The 22368-nt window shown below is 46.3% G+C and overlaps 1 pseudogene across 1 annotated transcript; it reads right to left on the minus strand.

The window, feature by feature from the left end:
- Nucleotides 1-1004: 1004 nt before the first annotated feature.
- On the minus strand, nt 1005-21894 carry LOC308535796 (high affinity cAMP-specific and IBMX-insensitive 3',5'-cyclic phosphodiesterase 8A-like; annotated as a pseudogene). Its single transcript has 6 exons — nt 19246-21894; nt 18921-19101; nt 14678-14746; nt 6590-6709; nt 1339-1749; nt 1005-1082 (listed from the first exon to the last, which is right to left on the minus strand). The product of its transcript is annotated as a high affinity cAMP-specific and IBMX-insensitive 3',5'-cyclic phosphodiesterase 8A-like (transcript).
- Between the last annotated feature and the right edge of the window lie 474 nt (nt 21895-22368).

The raw sequence follows: 22368 nt of genomic DNA on the forward strand, positions 1-22368 counted from the left end.
ACAATCCAAAATCTATGGGGCATAATGAAAGTCCTCAGAGGGAAGTTTATAGCTTTACAGGCCTACCTCAAAAAACAATAATAAATGGTAGTAAATCATCTAACTCAACATCTCAGAGAATTAGAAAGAGAGTAACAAGAAAAGCCCAGAGTGAGTAGAAGGAAGGAGATAATAAAGACCAGCGCAAAAATAAACGACATAGAGACAAAAAACAAAACAAAACAAAACAAAAAACAAAACAAAAGATCAATGAAACCAAGATCTGGTTCTTTGAAAGGATAAACAAGATCGATGAACCTCTAGCCAGGCTCACCAAGAAGCAAAGAGAGAGGATCCAAATAAACAAAATCAGAAATGAAAGAGGTGAACAATAGAGAGGGAACCAAGATGGCTGCATAGGTAAACACTGGAGATTGATGCCTCACACAACTACTTCAAAAATACAACTAAACAATGGAACAGACATCACCCAGAACCACAGGAAGGCTGGCTGAGGGGAAATTCTTAAACTAGAAGGAAAGAGAAAAGCATACCAAGACTCAGAGGAGGAGCAGTGCAGAAAATACAAAGGCGTGGTATTTGCACACACACACACACACACACACACACACACACATATAGAGAGAGATTGATTTTCGTCCCATTAATTTTATACATTCTTTGATTAACTGTTGTAATATATATGTGTGTGTGTGTGTGTGTGTGTGTGTGTGTGTGTATCTGGTTCTACGGCGTGACATAATGCAATTTTCACCATAAGTCAGAACCCACCTACATAAGCACCTATGTCACTCACATGGCACACATACACAGCAGTAATGAAGTGAAATAGTAAAAAAAAATATTAAAAGAAAGATAACAATTCCTGACCTTTACTTGTGGTAAGTAAATAATAAAAAACATAAAGCACATATGTACATACAAAGGTACGTATGATATTATCCTTACCTTTATTACTGTTGTTCGCTTGCACATTGGATGTTGTAAAGGAGGGAGAGACAGGCTTACACTGGGCTGCTGCGGGGAGGAGGTTTGAGAGGCAGAACCTGGAGAAGGTGAATGAGATACTGGGTCAGGTGAGTCTGGAGAGGCAGAACCCGCAGAAGGTGCAGGAGATACTGGGTCAGGTGAGTCTGGAGAGGCAGAACCCGCAGAAGGTGCTGGAGATACTGGGTCAGGTGAGGCTGTAGAGGCAGAACCTGCAGAAGGTGCTGGAGATACTGGGTCAGGTGAGTCTGGAGAGGCAGAACCTGCACAAGGTGCTGGAGATACTGGGTCAGGTGAGTCTGGAGAGGCGTATGAGGTAGAGGGTACAGGATCTGTTGCAGGCCTCTCTACCTTCTTAAAATAATGTTCAAGGCTAGTCTGGAAGGATGCCTTCTTCTTGTCCTCCCAAATCTCCTTGTAACACTGCAGGCTATCCATGACCCCTCTGGCAACCTTAGTGTACCTGTCAATGTTGGGGTCCTGAGCCTCAAACCTTGCCAAGGCATCCTCTATCATGGCAAAGGCCCCTGCCAGTTCCTTGCTTGTAAATCTCTTGGGCTCTGGGGTTGGTGTGTCTTCCTCTTCAATTAACTGCTGTTTCAGTTGAATGAGGTCCTCGGTAGATAGCTCCTCTCCATGAGATGCCAGCAGCTCTGTGACATCATCAGCCTCCACCTCCAAATCAAGCTGCTTACTCAGCTCAACAACATTCTGGATGACAACATCAACTGAATCCTCAAAGCCATGGAAATCATTCACAAACTGGGTTCACAATTTTTTCCAAACACCATTCAAGTTCATCCGCTTAACTTCATCCCAAGAATCAGAAATGTTCTTTACAGCAGCAAGAACATTGTAAGATTGCCAAAAGTCATTGAGAGTCAACTCTTTATCCTCAGTTGCCCTAAAAGCCAAAGCAAATGTCCTTCGGAGGTAGTAGGCCTTGAAAAAAGAAATGACACCTTTGTCCATAGGCTGTAAAAGGGAGGTGGTGTTAGGTGGAAGGTAAACCACCTTGACATTTGGATGAAAGTCATTCAGATCCGCAGGGTGACCAGGGGCACTGCCAAGCACTAGCAACACCTTAAAGGGCAGCCCCCTGGAAGCACAGCAGTTCTTCACTTCTGGCACCAAATGGTTGGTGAACCAGTCCTCAAATACGCTAAGTGTCACCCAGGCCTTCTTGTTAGATTTCCAGATGACAGGTAGTTGACCCTTCCATATGCCCTTGGGTGCCCTTGGATTCTCAGCCAGACACACCAAGGGCTTCAGCTTGAAGTCACCAGCAGCATTAGCCCTAAGTACCAAAGTCAGTCTCCTTGCTGGCTTGATGGCCTGATGCTGTCTTCTCCTCCTTGGCAATGTGCGTACGTGTAGGCGTAGGCTTCCAGAACAAGCCTGTCTCATCCACATTGAATACTTGTTTATCACAGTAACCTCCCTCCCTAATTATCTCAGCCAACGCACTAGGAAAAGCACCTGCTGCTTTTGCATCACCACTAGCAGCTTCCCCTGGCACCTTCAGATTATGCAAATTAGCACGAGCCTTAAAACACATAACCCAACCTTTACTAGCCACAAACTCTTCACTTTCACTCCCTTCCCCCTTCTCTTTTTTCAAGGCCTCAAACAATCTTTTAGCCTGCTCCTGAATCAACATCAGGCTCACTGGGATACGCCGTTGATGCTGGTCATGCAGCCAAAGCACTAATAATCTTTCCATCTCAATCATGAGGCCACTGCGCTGCTCTGTAATCCCAGTTGATTTCATAGAAGATCCTTTCACATGGTCAAGTGTACGCTTTTTATCGCGGATGATCCTTGAGACAGTCGTAGGACTGAGGCCAAGCAACCGGCCGATGTTTCTCGGTGTTTCGCCCTCTTCCGAGCGTCTTATTACATCTACTTTCACTTCCATTGTGGTTTTCCTTCTTTTCATAGCACTGCCATCGGAAGAATATGCCTTTCGCTTAGGAGCCATAAGAAAGGGCAGAAAGTGTTCAAAATAACAACACAAAAGAAAGAGAGCAAATGAAGCACAATCCAAAATGGCTTATGAATGGAGACTGAAGGACAGCGTCTTCCTCCTATAGCGCCGCGGGAGGACTTATTCATCCGCTCCTGAGCGAAGTTCCTGCGAACGCCTTACATTGAAATGACGAGATTTTTTTTATATCAATAAATTGCAGATGGCGACGTAACCACAAAACAACACATGTCCAGTCCGAAGTAACCCAAGGACTGTCTGTATAGAGACAGCGAGAGATCTATTTTTTTGTTCCATTAATTTTATACATTCTTTGAGTAACTCTTGTAATTGATGTGACCAGCGTTGGAATTTGCAACCTTCCATTATTGAAATTATTTGCTGACCCACTTAGCTGTTTGGCCTCGGTCAGACACATGTGACATTTTAAGTAAAATAACCTAATAATGTACCTGAGAATAGATAGAAACAAAAACCATCTTGATGACAGATAGTGGTGGAAGGCTAGAATAGGATTCATGGGATTTCATAAGTGTCTTTTTTACAAGAAAATATTTAAAGAAAGCTATTTCAATGTCAGACTGAATTACTGCATCAATTATTTTATAGGCTGAGAATGAAGAACTGATAAGGGCAGGAGGAACTTGGTATCAGCAATGCAGGCATGCAGGGAAACACCGCAAGTGTATGTTGTTGTTTATTAATGTCCCCTTTCAATCAATTCTACTTAAATCAATCTTTAAAAAAGGTTTAAAGTTGATGTTTCCCAATAATTTTACTGTTTTTTTTGTGAAAATTTTTGAATATATTTGAACATACTATATCAGCATATTGGAAATGAAATATAATGATGTGCTACTGAAATATCTTATCAAGTCCACGTTCAAAGCAATCATTTTGGCCGTTTGAACTGTACAACATTGAGAATATTTATACCGGGGATATTAATAAAGATTACAAACTTCCCACAGTCAGTACTTGCATATAGCTTTTCTCCAGTGTGAACTCTCTTATGGATAAGGAGGTGATTATTGCAGGTAAAATATTTCCCACATTCACTATTCTCATAAGGTTTTGCAGCACTGTGAACTCTCTGGTATTGAGTGAAGTCACTGCATTGCCTAAGGACTTTCCATAGTCACTACAGTCATATAGCTTTTCTCCAGTGTGAACTCTCCTGTGGATAAGGAGGTGATTATTGTGCGTAAAAGATTTCTCACATTCACTACGCTCATAAGGTTTTTCACCAGTGTGAACTCTCTGGTGTTGAGTGACGGTAAAGTTTTGATTGAAGGACTTCCTGCAATCATGACACTCATAGAGCTTTTCTCCAGTGTGGACTTTGTGTTGTTGAATGAGTTTGGACCTCAGGATGATGGACTTCCCACAATCACTACACCTGTATGGCTTTTCCACAGTGTAAACTATTCTATGATGAATAGGATTAAATAATTATCTAAAAGCTTTCCCACATTTTTACACTTCTAAATCACTTGTCTGGAGCAGACAACCTGATATTGAATAACTTTCTGGTTGTGGTTGGCAGCTTTTTCACATTCTCCCCACTCATCATGACCTCTTCCACTGCTCAATTCCTGTGGAATCTCACTACCACTGTGTGGCTTCCCCGTGTTAAAAGTGGCCTGGTGCTGGAGAATACCTCAGATGGCTGGCAAGTCTTTCCCAACCTGCCTAATGGTTGAAGGCAGCCATATTAAGTAAAAGCTGCACTGGGACACAAATGAGGCCCTGTCCATACATTCTTTCCAGGGCTTCTGTCAGCTGGCATCTGTATGTTGCTGGTAAGGGTTTGCAATGAAACAGAAATCTCTTCACATGTGTCATGGATGAAGGCTTTCTGGTCAAAGTATGCTGCTTGTAACTCAGTCAGGTGTAAAATATCTTTTAAGACTGAGAAAAAGATGGGTCTTCTGGGTTGCTGGGGCTGTCTTAAAAGCCCCGATCTGTGACTCTCCTGGTACATATACACTCTGCTCAGAATTGGTCTCCTCATCATCTGTTTTGTGCCAACAACGTGAAAATAGAAAAACAGTGAAGAACTGAATGCTGACTGCGGTGACAGGTAGAAGTCCCTTTACAAAAGTGGGTTGCACATAACACATTGGTTCCATGCATTGACTGACAAAAAAAGATCTGTAGGAAGGATTAAAAGATACTGCCATGAAGGTCTGGGCTACTGAAGGTCACAAAACAAGGAAGACCTCAGACCTCAAACACACACGGTAAGCAGCACATAGCAGAGAAGCAGGATAGTCAGTTCTTTCTTCTGCGAAGAGTGTTCAGCATGGTTTGTCTGCTGGTGACATGGAAAGCTGTGCTGAAATATGATTATGTCTCATTCCAAGTAATCTATATATATAAAAGGGTAATATGCAAAGTGTCCCCTCAGGAGTTCGACTAGAAAGATTGCTTGCTATGATGTGTGCTGACCACCAGGGGGCAGTGCTGAACATAGTGGGTGACCAATGGCAGCAGTAGGATGCTGAGGGAGCGAGGGAAGGAGGAGGTGGAGAGGCGGGGGGAACCATGTGGTGGTGGTGGTGCACATGTGGCGAGGGATGGAGGACGTGGGGAGGCAGGGAATCTGATCAGCCCTGATTGCCAGCCAATCCTAGGGACCCTACCCATGAACAAATTTCATGCACTGGGCCTCTAGTATTCAATAAATTAGTAGCTGGTGTTCAAGAACTATTTAAGCTTGTATGTGCATCTTATAACACATGTACAGGTCGATGTTAGAGAATACTGAAGATGAAGCAATGCAGAGGAACAGGTGCTGCAAAAAGGCCACACAGTTGAACACAGTCAAAGGCCAGGAAGTCACAGGTGAAATGACAAGTTAGTACAGTGTTAAGTATGTCAACGAAAAGGTAGAAATATGCTATTGCCCATGGTACTTGCACCTAAACACTGTTGTAAATGAGCAGGTGCTTGGTATCATCTAAACACACCCTTATATCATATCTAGCCCGAAGTTGCAAGTCAATAGGGCCAGGCCTCTTCTGAGACCATCCTGCATGTTCACCCTGTAAAAAAGAATCGGTCTGTCCTGCACATTCCTCTCTACAAATACTTACAACAGAAATATTCCAAGTATTAATGAAAGATGACAGAGATGGGCAAAATAATTCGGCTTCCAATCGTATTTACAGAAGATAATATTACAAATAACAACTGAAGTGTGATCTTGTAAGAACAGTTCAAGGATCATGTAAGTAAAGACCATAACTTGGCAAAGGCAGTCACCAAGGACCTTTGGTTAGAGGAAGGAAGTAGAAAAGGAAGCCATGGACATAGTCACCCTCCCAGGGAGAGGAACATCAGGTGAAACCCATTAAGCTGTGTATAAGACTCCTGACTCCCAGATACATCCTGCACTGTCTGGGGCAATGAGTGTTAGGCATGTTTGTGGAGTCCTTTGCTCAGGGCTCTCCACAGACCTTTCCCATGGCAGTCACAGCACATTTGACATGCCATTGGGGAAATCAGCAGAGCCCATGGTCTGGCTGTAGAAGAGAAAAAGCTACATTAGATGAATAAAGGAAGAGAGGACATCATCTCAGGACATTGGGATAATGTGAAGGTCCTACCTACAGATGATACAAGTGTAAAAACTTCCAGCATCACATCGCAGTAGAGAAGTCTCTCAGGCTCATCAAGCAGGCCCCATTCCTCCTGAGAGAAGGCAATGGCCACATCCTCAAAGTTCATATACTGTCATAATGGGGACAGAATGGCCCAGGATCAGATTCACTCCTAAGGTTCAAACTCTCTCATATCGCAACCTCCACATCAACCTGCTCTCTCCACTCCACACACCAAAGATACCAGGTCTTCATTGCATGAAAGTCACTATCATCCTATATTTCTTCTGATATGCTGTCTTCCCACAATAAAGGCAGTGGAGCAGACAGAACATAACTGAGCTATGGGATTCATATTTTCGCCACACTTCCTCTTGACAGTAGAGTGGGTGTCAAAAACAGAGGGTAGGAAGATAAGTTGCCCATAGAGAGAGTGTGAGTGAACTGATATTGGTCTTGTCAGACATTAACTTTGTAGTCCCTCAGATTGTTCCTCAAACATACCAAAAATATGGCATCACACTTCACCCTTAAACCACAATCCAGGGTGCTGAGGTCATCGCTTTGTCCTACCTGCTGCACATAGTTCTTTGAACAACACTTCTCTCCCACAGCTTCATTCCCAGAGGCACAACTTCAAAGGTAATGCAAATGCATCGTGGTGAGGACGGGTTGTTTCCTAATTATCTTATTTTCCGAAATTATAGAATAACTCCTCCATAATCCATTTCTCTCTTACCCTTCTCCCTTATCCATGCCCATGGAGATTTCCAAGCCCGGGTAGCACAGATGTATACTCTCTCATTCCTAAGAATCAGTGTGTCACCCCCCAAAACAAAAGGCAGGTGGGCTCATAAATGTCATGTAAGCCCTATACCTGTCAGGCAGCACAAACACACACACCCCTTTTCAGGCAAATACCCCAAAATTACCGTTATTTTATCATCCAGACTCTACCAGAAATGGACTCTCCCTTCATTCACTCCTATGTCAATGTCAGGGTACCCTGGCCATGAAGTCACATTCCCTCTCCGAGTGCACATCACTCTGTCTACCACACTTCTCTCACACCGGCACTCCTACAGTCCCAGCCCCCACAGTCATCTCCTTGCTCTATTACTTATTACTCAGCATGTGTCATCCAGAGAATGCTTGCCAAATTCCAAAAGGATCAAGGACTGCCCAGACTCTGATAGTACACACTCATAGAGGCAGCCTTCAGTCCTGCTATGAAGGCCTTTCTCCATGACTGTTTTCCCTTCAATCTATCCTATGAAGAACCACAATCAGATCTCAGATACCCAGAGTCCACCTCCCCTGGTGCTGCACTAGATGTCCCTTCACCAGTCAGAGCCAACATCTCTCCACTTAACCATTACTCAAGTCCCAGCTGCGCAGGCCCTCTGTACATGCCCAGTGAGTCTCACACATGACCATTCAAGCCACTAAGCTAATCCACAAGACTGACTGTTACTCCTCCAGCCAGGGCACACTGAGGGTCACAACACTGTCCTGGTGAGTGTTTACAGAAATAAATATGTACCAACCCAATCTCATATTGTTCGAATTATCCTCCGGCCTCTAATTCATCTCACGTCCATGCATCTTTTAAAGGCCCTGGCCACTGCAAAAATGATTCTCTCTCCCCCACACTCTACATTTCAACGTCTATTGCTATGCTCTGTTGTGACACCCACCTGCCACAAACAGTGGACCCAGCAGAAAGCCAGGCTCACACTGTCCCTTCTGAGCTACTACTACCATTACCACAGTGACCATGATTCTCTGTATTAAAGTGATCTACAGTCCTGGATGATGTGGCTCAGTGGGTTGAGCATAGACCCATGCATTGGTGAAATCTCATGCCTGGGTTGTGGGCTGGATCTATAACAGTGATTGTGCAGGCAGCAACCAATCCTTGTTTCTTGCTCATCACTGTTTCTCTCTCTCTTCCTCCATTTCTACCTCTAAACTCTCTCTCTCTCTCTCTCTCTCTCTCCATATATGTGTGTGTATACATACATATATATATATATATATATATATATGTATATATACACACACACACACATATATTTATATATCTCAATATATATATATTTAATCATATTTGCCAGTTCCTGATTCAGCTCACTCTTCACTCTAAGCTTTTGCATATTCTGGAACCTATGCCCTATAAGACCTCCCTTTTGACAACAAGGTCCACGTCATGAAGCCCTAGTCCTGGCTTTAGGAGTCTGGGCTTAGTGTCTGGTCAAAGTCCCCAGGGCCAAGGGGTACAAGAGCAGCTGACAGTCCCAGGACACCAGTATGTTAGAGGCCACAAGTGTGTGAGGCCCTGAAAGAAGCTCCTCAAACCCGTACACCATTCAATTCTGTATTTGCAGGAATTCAAGGAAAGAAAATGGTCTACTGAGAGCCTGGCTACCAGCAGGCTCTATGGGCTCAGGCTGCTCAGTGCCCTTGCCCAGCCCAGAGACCAGGTGCCCTCCAGATGCCGGTGTTATCTCGGGGCTCAGTCCTCAGGGCTCACGCTGCCAGCTGCCTTATCATTTACGGGACTTCCCCTTCCTGTCCACAGCTGCTCTCCTCTGTCTTCCAGTCTGTCCTTCCTCTGAGCAAAGTTAGGAAAAGTTAGAATCCGGCCTCAGAAAATGCCCGTCGTTTTTTCACAACCATCTATGGCCCCAGCGTCCTGAGAATGAAAGTAAAACCGCTCGTGCAAAACCACACCTCATCTCTTTGTTGCCTTAACACCCACAACAGGCCCGGGTTTTCCTAATCCTCCCAGCTCAGCCCCACCCCCGTGTCTTTAGAAGGTGGCATTGCAGCCTGTGGCCCTTTCCCCATCACACCCTGTGTCATCCAGGATCGACTCACTGTTCTGGATGTGGCTTCCTGGGCTGCAGTTAATGAGAGGCGCCAGTCCCCAAGGCTGGAGGGTTAAATGGGGTCAGGCTGAGAGAAAGCTGTAAGCAGAGGAGTCTGGGAGGCACAGAGGCCCTAATCCCGGCCGGATGTTCCTCAAAAAGTCTCAGAAACACCCTACACAGCAAGGACGCTGCCTCCTAGGCCTCCTCCTATTCTTCAGGAATAGGCTGAAACCTGTGAGTCCTTGAAGAAACTGAAGGGGTCAAAATGCCCTCCAGGAGGAGGAAGGCGGAAGTCCCGCCCTAACTGGAAGCCCTGATAGAAAAAGTGCCTTTTAGCTCCGCCCACCTGGGCGCATTCCTTTCTGGGCAATGTAGTTTTCTCAAACCCAAAGGGAGGGCTAGCATCCCAGCCAATGACATTGGTGAATAAAGGTGATGTGGTTCAGCAAGTGGCCCTGGGAAAGAGAAGCTGGGAACCGAGGCCTGGTTAACTGGAACAGAGGCCTGGTTAACTGGAACAGACTGGCAAAACTGTCAGGAGAGGGGTGAGCTGAGGACTGGGAGAGATCCCCCAAAGAATATATGCACAGGAGAAAATGGGAGACATCTGTAATACTATCAACAATAAAAAATACATATTTTTTTAAAAAAATTTAAAATAATATAGCCTAGTTAGTGTCACTCAATGGCTGAGCGTTGACCTATGATCCATGAGGTTATGGTTCTATTCCTTGTCAGGGAACATTCATGGCTTGTACTTCGGTGGTGGTGGGTATAAGAAGGAGGCATCTAATCAGTGATTCCTTTTATCATTGATGTAATTATCTTTCCTGTCCCTTCTTATCTCTAAAATAAATAAAAGTATATTTTTAAAAGTATATACATATATACATAATCCATGGAAATAGACAATAATGTGGTGAGGGCCTAGAAATGGTGGGGGTCGGATAGAGGGAAGCAAAGGGGTTTGAGGATGGGGGATATTGGGACTATTTTTAATAGAGTCAACAATAAAAAAGACAGTTTGCCCACATGGCATGGCTCAGTGGTTGGACATCGACCCATGAACTAAGGTATCTCTGGTTCAATTCCAGGACAGGGCACATGCCTAGGTTGGGGGGGCTCCATCCCTGCAGGAGGCATGCAAGAGGCAACGGATCAATGATTCTCTCTCATCATTGATGTTTCTTCGTCTCCTTTTCTCTCTAAAAATTCAATACTAAAATGAATAGTGTTAAGGTTGATTTGACTCAGCAACACCAAGGTAATTGAGGGCTATCATGTTTTTACCCAAGTCCTCTATGCAAAAGCATGCCTTGGTCTGTCCTTACAGAGGATGTCCCAGGCATGACTGTGTTCAGGAACAGGAATCAGCGTGGAGCGCGTCTGCTTCATCTTGGTCTGTAGTGTTTGAGTTTATTACTTCATGTTAGAAAGGATTTCACAACACGAGTTCAGAAGATTTGAGGGTACGTTAATTAAAGCTGGGGATAATGAAAAAAATGTAGGCCTTATGATAGAACCAGCCATAGCAGAGAGACTAGGCATGGCTCCTTTGACTCTAAAAACATTGTGGGCAACAAATGAGCCAAAGAGAGGCTGTTGTTAGCTCACTGGGCATTCAGAGTAAAGGAAGTCTTGAGGGTAGATTCAGGGATTAGCCTAGGACAGTGATGGTGAACCTATGACACGCGTGTCAGAGATGACACTCGAACTTATTTTTTGGTTGATTTTCATTGTTAAATGGCATTTAAATATATAAAATAAATATCAGAAATATAAGTCTTTGTTTTACTATGGTTGCAAATATCAAAAAATTTCTATATGTGACACAGCACCAGAGTTAAGTTAGGGTTTCTCAAAATGCTGGCACGCCGAGTTCAAAAGGTTCACCATCACTGGCCTAGGATGAGCTGCCACTGCTCACTGCTACCCTGGTTACAGGTGAGTGAGATCCCTGAAAAATCTTAGGAGAGCCCAGCTGGTATGGATCAGTGGTTGAGTGTTAACCTGTGACCTTGCAGGTCTCAGGTCATGGTCAGGACACATGCTCAGGTGCTGGGTGGATTCATATTGTGGTGCTTGCAGGAGGGAGCCTATCATTGATTCCCACTCAGCATTGATGTTTCTCTCTCTCCGCCTCCTTCTTCTCTGAAATCAATAAAAATACATTTTTTGAATATATGTTTTAAATCAATTATACTTACATCAAAGTTTAAAATGTTTAAAACTTGCCATTCCCATTATTTTACTATTTTATCATGAATGTTCTTGAGTATATTTGTACCTACTATATCAGGATGTTGGAAATAATATGTAATTATTTGCTACTGAAATATCTTAGCAGGCCCATGCTCAGTGCCATCATTTTGTCAGTTTAAAACTGATCATGATGAGAGTATTGAACACCAGGAAAACTGACAATTAATACATTACTTAACTTCATGTAATGTACTACTGAATGCTCTGACTTAAAGTGAATGGTGGAGAACGCTAGCAACATAGATTAAACTTAAAAGTGTACCATTCAAGTGGGCATTAAATTGTGCATAAGATAAAATTTAAAAAACAAAACAAAACAATTTGGCTTCCAGTACTAAAAACATATAGTTCCCAATGGCAAAGAAATCAGTTGTGTATTTAAGGAATCAGTGACGTGAATACAGATGTCATAGATGCTGAACAGTCCTCCTATTGGTTAAATCCTAACTTCATTTTAAAAATTGAAAAAGTTTCTGACCAGATTTTTTTAACAAAGGGTGAAAGACAGGGTGTAGAAATGCTCACCATAAAAATTTCTTATGGAAATGGTTTTAAAACAAAACAGGTTAACACTACACTGATTTTTAGGCCTACAATTTAAAAATATAAAACATCTCATGAGCTCACATGGATAAAAAAAACAAACTAGAATTTTCATTATTGTGTGTGTCTGGGAAGTCAAAGTTAATGACCATTGTAGATCACAGTTCTGCACATCTTCAAAAGTAAAATACACACTTACACTGTAACAGATAAGTAAAACATACATTTATATAAAGAACTGAATGCGAGAGATCCAAGATGGCAGCCGACATGACAGCAGGCTACAGCATCACATCGCAGTACAGACGTCTCTGAGCCTCATCAAGGAGCCCCCACACCTCCCGAGAGAAGCCAATGGCCACGTCCTCAAAGTTCATATCCTCTCATAATGGGGACAGTTCAGTCCATGATGAGCTTCTCTCCTAGCCTTTTACTTTCATCATACTTCCCACTCTCCATATCCATCTGCTCCCTCTACTCCCACCTCACAGAAAATAGCAGGCCTTGCATCCATCAGAGTCACTCTCTTCTTATATTCCTACTGATACTGTGTCTTCCCACAGCCATATAACAGATGCCCAGATTGATTATACCTGACATCAGGGGCTCGCATTTAGGGTCAACGCAATGGGTGTCACCAACACAGGGGACAGATAAATGTTGTTCGTAAAGAGAGATGTGACTGATTTGGCACTGGTCTTGTGTAGCAATATCCTTGTTGTCCCACAGATTGCACCTCCAAGACTCCGAAAAACATGGCATCACTCGTCACCCTTTCGATTCCGATCCTAGGGTGCTGAGGCCAACACTTTTTGCTACCTGTTCCACATAATTCTTTGTATCACACTTCTCTCATACAGCCTCATGCCCAGAGTCACAACTTCAAAGTCAACACATATAAGCTATGTAGAGCAGGGGTTGTTTTCTAATCACCTTTTTTAAACATTCTAACTCACCTCCTCTGTAATATATTTCTCTCGTACCTTCTCTCTTCCAAAATCCAATAGACATTTTCAAGCCCAGGTGACACTGATGTATGCTATCGCATTCCTATTGTTCACTGTAACAGCCCCACAACAACAGGTAGATGTGCACCTATATGACACCTAAATTTTGGACCTGGCATATAGCGCCACAACATCTGTCTTTTCAGGAATTACCCTACAATCCCCCATGTTGTATCATCCAGTTAACAGCAGAAATGGACTCAACCTTCATTCCCTCTTATGTCAACATCAGGGATCCATGGCCATGAATTCACACTCCCTCTCCAAGAGAACATCATTCCTAATCCCACACCTCTATCCCACCTGCACTCCCATAGCCCCAGCTCCCATAGATATATCCTTGGTCTTAGTCATTACTCAGCATGTGTGTTCCAGAGACTGCATGGCAAGTTCAAACAGTATCACGTACTAACCTGACTCGGATTGCCCACACCCAAGGCACAGCCTTCAGTTCTGCTATGAAGGCCTCCCTCCCAGATTGTTGTTTCCTTCCACCTCACCTTCGAGAACCACATCAGATCTCAGTTACCCAGAGCCCACCTCTACTGCTGCTGCACTTGCTGCCCCTTCTCCACTCACAGCCTTCAGTACTCAAGTCCCACTGCCTATGGTCCTCCACCCCATGGCCAGTGAGTCTCACAGATGCCCACTCCTGCCCATAAGCATATCAACCAAACGGAATGCAGCACACCAGCCACACAAAGGTCACAAGAAATTCTGGTGAGTGTTTAAGACGTAAATATGGCCCTGGCTGGTTTGGCTCTGTGGATAGAGCATTGGCCGGTGGAGTAAAGGGTTGCAGGTTCGGTTCCGGCCAGGGCGGGGGGCTGGGCCGGGGGTACATTCCTGCGTTACGGGCTTGATTCCCCAGTGGGGAGGGGCGTGCAGGAGGCTGCTGTTTGGTGATTCTCTCTCAGTATTGATGTTTATATCTCTCTCTCTCCCTTCCTCTCTGAAATCAGTTAAAAAAAGAAATATGCACCAGCCACAGTCTCACCTTTTTTTGAATTACTCTTCCACCTCCGATAAAAAAAAGGTAATCTACAACTCCTCCCTGGTCCATACACTTTACTATTTTTTTAAGTAGTCTCATCTTGAACTACTCCTCAGATTTCCAGATGGTCATGAACTGGCCTCTGAAATATCTCATATCCTAAAATGGAAAAAATAAATGATTTTATATTCCTCATGGACATTACTTTTCCTACTATGTATTTCTCCATGTCAGTTGATGGTGGTTTCATACCATCCAAACCTTTAGGCACTAAATCCAAACCTTTACCCCTCTGTTACCTCTCTCTCCAACCCTCAAAATTAAAAATCCTGGTGGCCACACCTAACACCTGATCCATAATGCAACTGCTTCTTCCACATCCACAGCCACCACTGTGCTCCAGGTACCATCACACTCACCAACACCATCACAGCAGCTTCCGTCCTCGGCTTTCTACCACCGTCCTCACACCCATACTGTGCATCGTCCTACAGGCACAGGGAGTCTAATGAGACCTGGGTAGATCACCTGCTCTACTGACCAATTACCCCAATGACCCCATCGCCAGCAGAACAGAAACCAAGGTTGTCACAAAGCTCCTCGGGACTTGATTCCTGTCCCGCTGTTTCCAGTTCCTATTTTTGAAAAATGGACCCCTGCTCCTCCCTGAATCAGCTGAGTCTTCACTCCAAGCCTTTGCACATTCTGGAGCCCATGCATGGAAGGACCTGTCACACACAATTCCACTGGCTGCCAAAATCAGGTGCCACTCATGACCCTTGACCTGGACTTAGGGTTCTGGGCTCGGTGTCCCTTCAAGGTCCCCAGGTCCAAGGTCCCCCAGAAGAGGGGCTGGACAGCCCCAGGACCCCACTACCTCAGAGGCCACCAGAGTGTGAGGCCCTGACACACCCACAGCCCAGCCCCTCAGCGGCTCTCACCTGCAGGAACCGGTGGGCACTAAAGGGCTGCTGAGGGCCTGGCACCCACCCCAGGACCCAGGGGCTCAGGCCCGAGGTCCAGCGCCGCGGAGCTGCCCTCCCTCAGGCTGGTCCTCAGGGCGCCTCCTGCTGGTCGCTGTGTGCGCAGCCCCTCCTCCGCCCTCACTGCCGCCCTCTCCCCGGAGGCGGCTCCTCCTCTGGGCGTTTGGGGAACGTTCACACCGCATCTCAGCCTCATCCCTCTGCCGCTCACAGCCGCCCGCAGCCCCGGCGCCCTGGGCAGGAAAGTGAACCTCCTCCCGGACCCGCCTCCCGTCCTCTGTGCCGCCTTTAGACACAAACCAGGCCTGGGTGCCCCCCCTCCCGGCTCAGTCCCCCCTCGGCCTCCCCCGGCGGCCCCGCAGCCCGTCGCCTCCTCCCCCTCCCACCCCGGGTCCCCCACGAGGACTCACTGTGTGGACGCTGCGCCCTGGGCTGCGGGACCCGAGCGGCGCCGGGAACAGAGGCTGGAGGGTCCAATGGGGTGACGCTGAGTCAAACTGTGTGAGCGGAGAGGAGTCGGGGAGGCACGGACGCCCCAATCCCGCCGGTTTGGGGTCCACAAGCCTCAGACACGCCCTGCCCAGCGGGGCCGCTGCCTCCAGCACCTCCTGCTACTCGCCACCGAGCGCTGAAGCCTGTGAGTCTGTGCACCCACAGAAGAGGCCAAAATGACCGCCAGGAGGAGGAGGAAGTCCCGCCCTAACCGGATGTGAGGGGACCAAAATGCTCCCTACCAGGTTGACTCTGGTGCAGTGCTTTCTGGGTAATGTAGTTTTTGCAATGACCCAGGGGCCGTCTCATCTCAGCCAATGACCCTGGTGAGTATAGGTGTTGAGGCCCCACAAGTGGTGCTGGAGGACAGGATGGGTCTGGAGGTCTGCTTAACTGGTTCATTCTGACAGATCTCTGAGGGGAGGGGAAGGGCAGGTATGGAGTAGATCCACCAAAGAATATGTGTACAGGGGGAAATGGGAGACATCTGTAATACTATCAATAATAAAAATTACAGCCCTAATCGGTTTGGCTCAGTGCATAGAGTGATGGTTTGCAGACTGAAAGGTCCCAGGTTCGATTCCGGTCAAGGACAGGTACCTTGGTTGTGGGCACATCCCCAGTAGGGGATGTGCAGGAGGCAGCTGATCAATCGATGTTTCTAGCTCTCTATCCCTCTCCCTTCCTCTCTGTAAAAAATCAATAAAATATATTTAAAAAAATAATAATAAAAATTACATACATTTAAAAAAATTTTTAAATACTCTAGCCCAGCGGGTATATCTCAGTGGTTGATCATTGACCTATGAACCGGAAGGTCATGGTTCTATCCATGGTCAGGGCACATAAATGGATTGCAGGCTCATTTCCCAGGGAGAATAGAGGTACAGGATGCAGCCTACCAGTGATTCTCTCTCGTCATTGATATTTCTCTCTCTCTTCGTCTCCCTTCTTCCCTGAAATCAATTAAAATATATTTTGAATGTATGATTTAAATCAATTATACTTAAATCAAATTTTAAGAAAGGTTTATAACTTGAGGATCTCAATAATTTCACTTTTATTATGAAAGTTCTGTAGCATATTTGCTGCTACTGTATCAGTGTGTTGGAAATAAAATACAATGATGTGCTACTGAAATATCATGTCCATGATCAAAGCTATCATTTTGACATTTCAAAACTGAAACCCACACACACACACACACACACACACACCAAAAAAAAAAACTGACCAAGATGAGAGTATTTACACCAGGAAATAAACAAATACGATAAACCTCCACATCACGTAATATGTTAATGAATGCTTAGGCTTAAATAAGAGTGGCTCTGAACGTTAACAATGCAGATTAAATGTATAAGTATATGGTATAAGTTGACTTCAGTTGTACATAGCATTACAACTGAGTAAAACAATTTTTCTTCCCAATTCAAAACTAATCATTCCATATGGCAAAGAGTCACTTGAGTCACTGAGGAATGAGGGAAATTTAAGCATATGTCTTACATGCTGCACAGTCCTCTTTCAGTTAAAATAATAAATATATTTAAACAATTTGAAAAGGATTATCAGCAGACATTTTGGCAAAGCAGATAAACACAGTGCAAAAAATGTATAAAAAATGTTCACCTTAAAAAATTCCTAGGTAGATGGAATTACAACGAAACTGAGTTACCAATATATGCATTTCCCAGGGTTACTGTTTGAAAAGGTTAACCATTGTATGTCCTTGCAGGGTAGGAGAAAAACTGGAGTTTTTATATACTGTGCGTTAGAGGGAAGGCAAAGGGAATGACCATAGTGGCTCACAGTTCCGCATACCTTAAATGTAAAACATTAATCTACACAACAATTTGATAAATAAAACATATGTCTATATAAAGAACTGAATGCAAATATTCCCAGAATATTTATTTATAATACCCCAAACCAGGAAATAAAAAAACATAGATAGATCAATAGATAAAGTGATTATTTACAGAACATAGTACTATTCAGAATTAAATAAACTTTTTACATAAGCATTTGGGTTGAATCTCAAAATAACAGTATAGCATGGAGGAAACCAGAATTTGTTAAAGAGTACACATCAAATAGTACCTATAAAATTGTGAACAATATGAACAATTCTATTGTAAAAAAAAAAAAAAAGGAAAATCCATGACTGCATGGAGGGCCAAGAAATGCAGACAGAGAGATTATAACAGGGTATCAGGAAAATATAGGATGAGGCAAAAAGTAGTTTAGAGTTGTTGCTATGGAAAATAATACATTAATTAATAATAATAATACAGGTATAAACTCTGCCTCATTAAGTGTCCTCAGCTGGTTGGGTGTCATCCCATTCACAGAAAGGTCTCTGGTTTGATTCCAGGTCAGTGCACATCCCCAAATGGATCCCCAGTAGGGGATGTGAAGGAGGCAGCAGATCTATGTTTATCTCTCTGTTCCCCTTGCTTCACTCTCCCTCCCCCCAAAAATATAAGTATTTTCTAAAATATTTTAAAAAGAATAATCTCTGTGTTTTCTGAACTTAAAACTGTCAGCCCATTAGTGCCCCACCCTGGGTATGAGTTACAGGTGGGTTTATTTCACATGTGATGGTTTCACAGCTTTATCTCTATGTCAGGGCTCACCAGATAGCACACATGAGAAAGGTGTACTTTGTTGCATGTCAGTTCTCATTTTCTGGGGGGAACAGCCTTGCCTCAGTGGCAGCACATGTGGGCAAGTAGTGAAGACTATTGCCTTTGGAATCAACAGGAATGCTGACTGGTTAAAAAAGACACATCCTGGGACTGATTACAGCATTGTGCTTCCTCTAGATTTGAGGTCTTGCCTGTTGAGCAATAACCTTGAGGTGAACACCATAGAGGGACCAGGGGATCCACAAAACCATTAGATTATTTTCTCTGCCAGTGACTTCACCTACAGGACATAGCAATGGAGGTCCTCAGAATGTCCTCAAATGGCATACAAGCCACAGGCTTTGGAATAATTTTGGATTTGTGTCCAGAAGAGGCACTTTTCATCTAGTTTAACTGCAGTGTCTCCCATGACTATGCAAACAGTGTTTATGTCCCAACTAGATGTCTGTCGCAGGAAGATTCCTGCAAGAATAGGGCTTCCAGCGGCTGGAACAGAGCAGAGAAGGGAGCGAACCCACTGAGGCGGGTTTCCCCACCCGCTCCCGCTCCCGCTCCCGCTCCCGGCTGCTGACACTGAATTTCCGCTCTGGCTCCCGGACGTTCCGACTGGGTCCCCCTCCAGCTCCCAGCCGCCGGGATCCGCGCTCCCGGCCTCTCAGCCGGCGGCCGCCCGACGGGCTCCCCTCAGACGTGAGACCCGCGCTCCCGCCGTCCGCCCTTCCGCGCGCCCGGGCGGCGATGACAGGGCGCTGGCGGTGGCCGCGAGGCGCCGGGCGGGCCGTTGGCTGACCGGAGAGCGGCCGCCGCCAGCGTGTCCGGGCGCCCCGCCAGCATGGGCTGCGCCCCGAGCCTCCACATTACCGAGACCCAGACCGTGGACCGGGCGCCCGGGAGGCCGAGGACGCGCAGGACCCCGCGGCGCTGCTGGAGCCCGAAGCCTTGGCCACCACCAGCGGCGCCTCCCCGCGGACCCCGACTCCGACCCGAAGAGACCCGCATCTCACGGGCATTGTGGCCCCATGAGGCTTCCTGCAGATCCAGGGACTCTGAGCGTCTATCAAAGACCACAGCCGGTGTGAAGGACCCGTGAGGCGTGGAAAAGCGGGGGGCAGGTGCACGGTGCCCCGAGGCCCAGGCTGTCCCGCCTGCTTCCTGCTGCCGCCGCCATGGGGCGCTGCCGCTCTGCGCTCGGCCTGGGCGGTCAGAGGGGCGCCCTCGCTGTCCGCCGGCGGGAGGGAGCGGCCGCTGGGCCCGGGCCGCGCCGTGGCCTCGTCCCGCGCGGAGGAGCGCGGCCAGCCCACTCGCCCGGTGACCGCCTCGTCTGCAAACCACCGGCAAAGTCCACCAGGCGCGCAGAGCAGTCTGAGGTCCGGTTTCAGACAGGAGGAGCCTTCTCTATTTTGGTGCCAGAGGTGGTCGGATGCCCGCAGCGTCATTTCATCGGGTCCTTTCCAGTATTTAAAATTGTTGTCCAGGTGCTGCAGTGACTCCTGGAGGTCTACAGAGTCGTCCCAAGGAGGGAACATGTCTGTGACGAAGGACTCGATGAAGGGGATCTGGGACTGGGCGATGCTGCAGGTGTTTCGGTCAAAAGCTGGCATCGCCGCAGGTAAGTCCAGCTTCTTCTCTCCTTCGGTCTGAGAAAAATCCTCCTCCGAGATGCGGGGCCCACTCGATGCGCTGCTCCCAGGGCCGGCAGGGGCTGGACGCGTCCGCGCACTTGATCATCAGCCGCTTGATCAGAGTCCGGTTCTCTGGAGACCGGAGCATCGTGTCTGCGTCACGAGGGTTTGGCTCACTCCCCTCGCTTTCCTCCAGCTCTGCCAAGGCCTTGACCACGCTGTTGACAAACTTATTGATGTGCTCGAAGTGCCTGGTCATCTCCGTGGCCAAGACCATGTCGATGATGGCCTGGCGCAGCATCCGGTAGATATTCCTCTCCACGTTCTTGAAGATGTTGCTCTTGTCCTCCTTGGCGGCCAGCTGGAAAGCCAGGGCCGCGTGGTGGCTCCAACACGGCACGGTCACACAGCACCGCCAGCGGGCTGCCCGCGTTGCACGGGAAGAGGTGGGTCCGCCCCGGGGGTCCAGGTCGTGGATGGCGGCTGCGATGAGGGCGACGGCCTGTCCACTGAGTCCAACTCTAACCTAACGCTTTCTGCATCCGCTCCTGGCAGAGGAAGTAGGCGGTGGCCTGCAGCATGTCGGCAGCGGGGGTGGGGTTGGGGTAGGGGTTGGAGGAGTGGTAGTGGGCTTCCATAGTCTGCAGCCACAGCCGCAGCGTCGTCTCCGAGCACTTCAGGAATTCACAAACCCCAAAGCGAGCGAAGATTTTGAGACCAAGAAAAGTCAAAGGCCTTTTCTGAGTGGCAGTCTCCAGTTCAAAAACATTAAAGTCCCAGTGGCCATCGTTTTCAATGGCCTCAGCTATGTGCGTGGGATATTGTGAAGGGACTCTGAGGTGAGTCAGCTGCCCGAAATTGGATGCAGGTGTTTTGTTGAGAGAGTATACTCATTCCCAGATAGTCTTCGAAAACCGTCAGACATCAGGCCCCCAATGAGGTCCTTGGTGTGAGGATCCTCTCCCTTCGCCCCGAACTGTGGTGAATACAGCTCCGAGGTTCTCAGAATTTCCAGGACGCGGTCTAAGGCTTCCGTCACAGGCATGGAGCTGTTCTCCTGGGCAGCACTGATGATATTGATCACCTTGGTGATGGGCGCCTCGATGGTCATGGAGTGGATCCGGGCCATGGAGGAGTGTCGCCTCTGGCTGGCCACTTGGCTTGCTCGTGAGGCAACACTGCTGACGTCCAGGGAGCTTTTCCTCTTGTCTTTATGTTTGCCTGATGGATTATCTGTGGGAGGGTCAGAATGAACAGATTCCGTGATCTTCTCAGCCTTACTGCTGCCGTTGCTCACTCTGATAATGGACACATAGTATGTAATTTTTCCTCCCTGTCCAATGACAGGTATTATCTTCACATTTTGTTGTACACTATCTCCGTTTTTGGGGTGGTAAACGCCTTGCCACTCCTTGCCCATCTTCATGCATGAACTTATAGTACTGAACAAGTCAGCCTTTTTCTCATTTAGAGGCATTTTTGCTAACTCCTTCCCTAATAATTCACCCGACTCATAGCCCACTGTTGTATCAAATGCTGGGTTTACATACTGTATGTAGTTGTCCTCACTCGTGATTTTAATGGCGTCTTGGCTGTTCTCTAGTGCAGTGAGTACTGAATTACAAGCCCTGAGTTTCAGCTGTGACCACACCTCTCCAAACTCCAGCTGCAGCAGCTCGGCGTAACAGGCCTGGAGGCTGGGGTTCTCCACATACCTGCTCATAAGGCCGGCACTAATGAGGGACATCACAGACTCTTCTCCATCCCGCCTGCGTACTGCACCAACAATAACTGTGTTTTCTGAAACTTTTGTTGCTCGAATAGACTTGTCCAGCTGCTCGGGGTTTCTGTGGTCTATGATGATGATGTCATGATTTGCAGCCAGGAAAAATTACAATTCTTAATTATAAACCTGTGTTTTCTTTGTTTTATTTTTAAATATATTTTATTGATTTTTTACAGAGAGGAAGGAAGTGGAATAGTTAGAAACATCCATGAGAGAGAAACATCAACCAGCTGCCTCTTGCACAGCCTCTACTAGGGATGTGCTGCAACCAAGATACATGCCCTTGATTGGAATTGAGTATGGGACCCTTCAGTCTGCAGGCCGACGCTCTATCCACTGAGCCAAACTGGTTAGGGCTAAACCTGTGTTTTCCATCAAAATTACTTCTTGCATAAATTTTGGGACACCCTATATAAAACTGTCTTTTTGTTTGGAGATATTATTTCAGATTCTGTGACACTCAGAATGCTCCTTGAGGTAAGAGTATTACTGCAATTATTCCTGAAGCCCACAAATATCAATGGATTTATATGAGTAATATTTTAATTGACTTTTAAAGAGAGACAAAGTGAAAGA

This window comes from Myotis nattereri (genome assembly GCF_964212035.1).
Source record: "Myotis nattereri genome assembly, chromosome: 21".
Taxonomy (NCBI): Eukaryota; Metazoa; Chordata; class Mammalia; order Chiroptera; family Vespertilionidae; genus Myotis; species Myotis nattereri.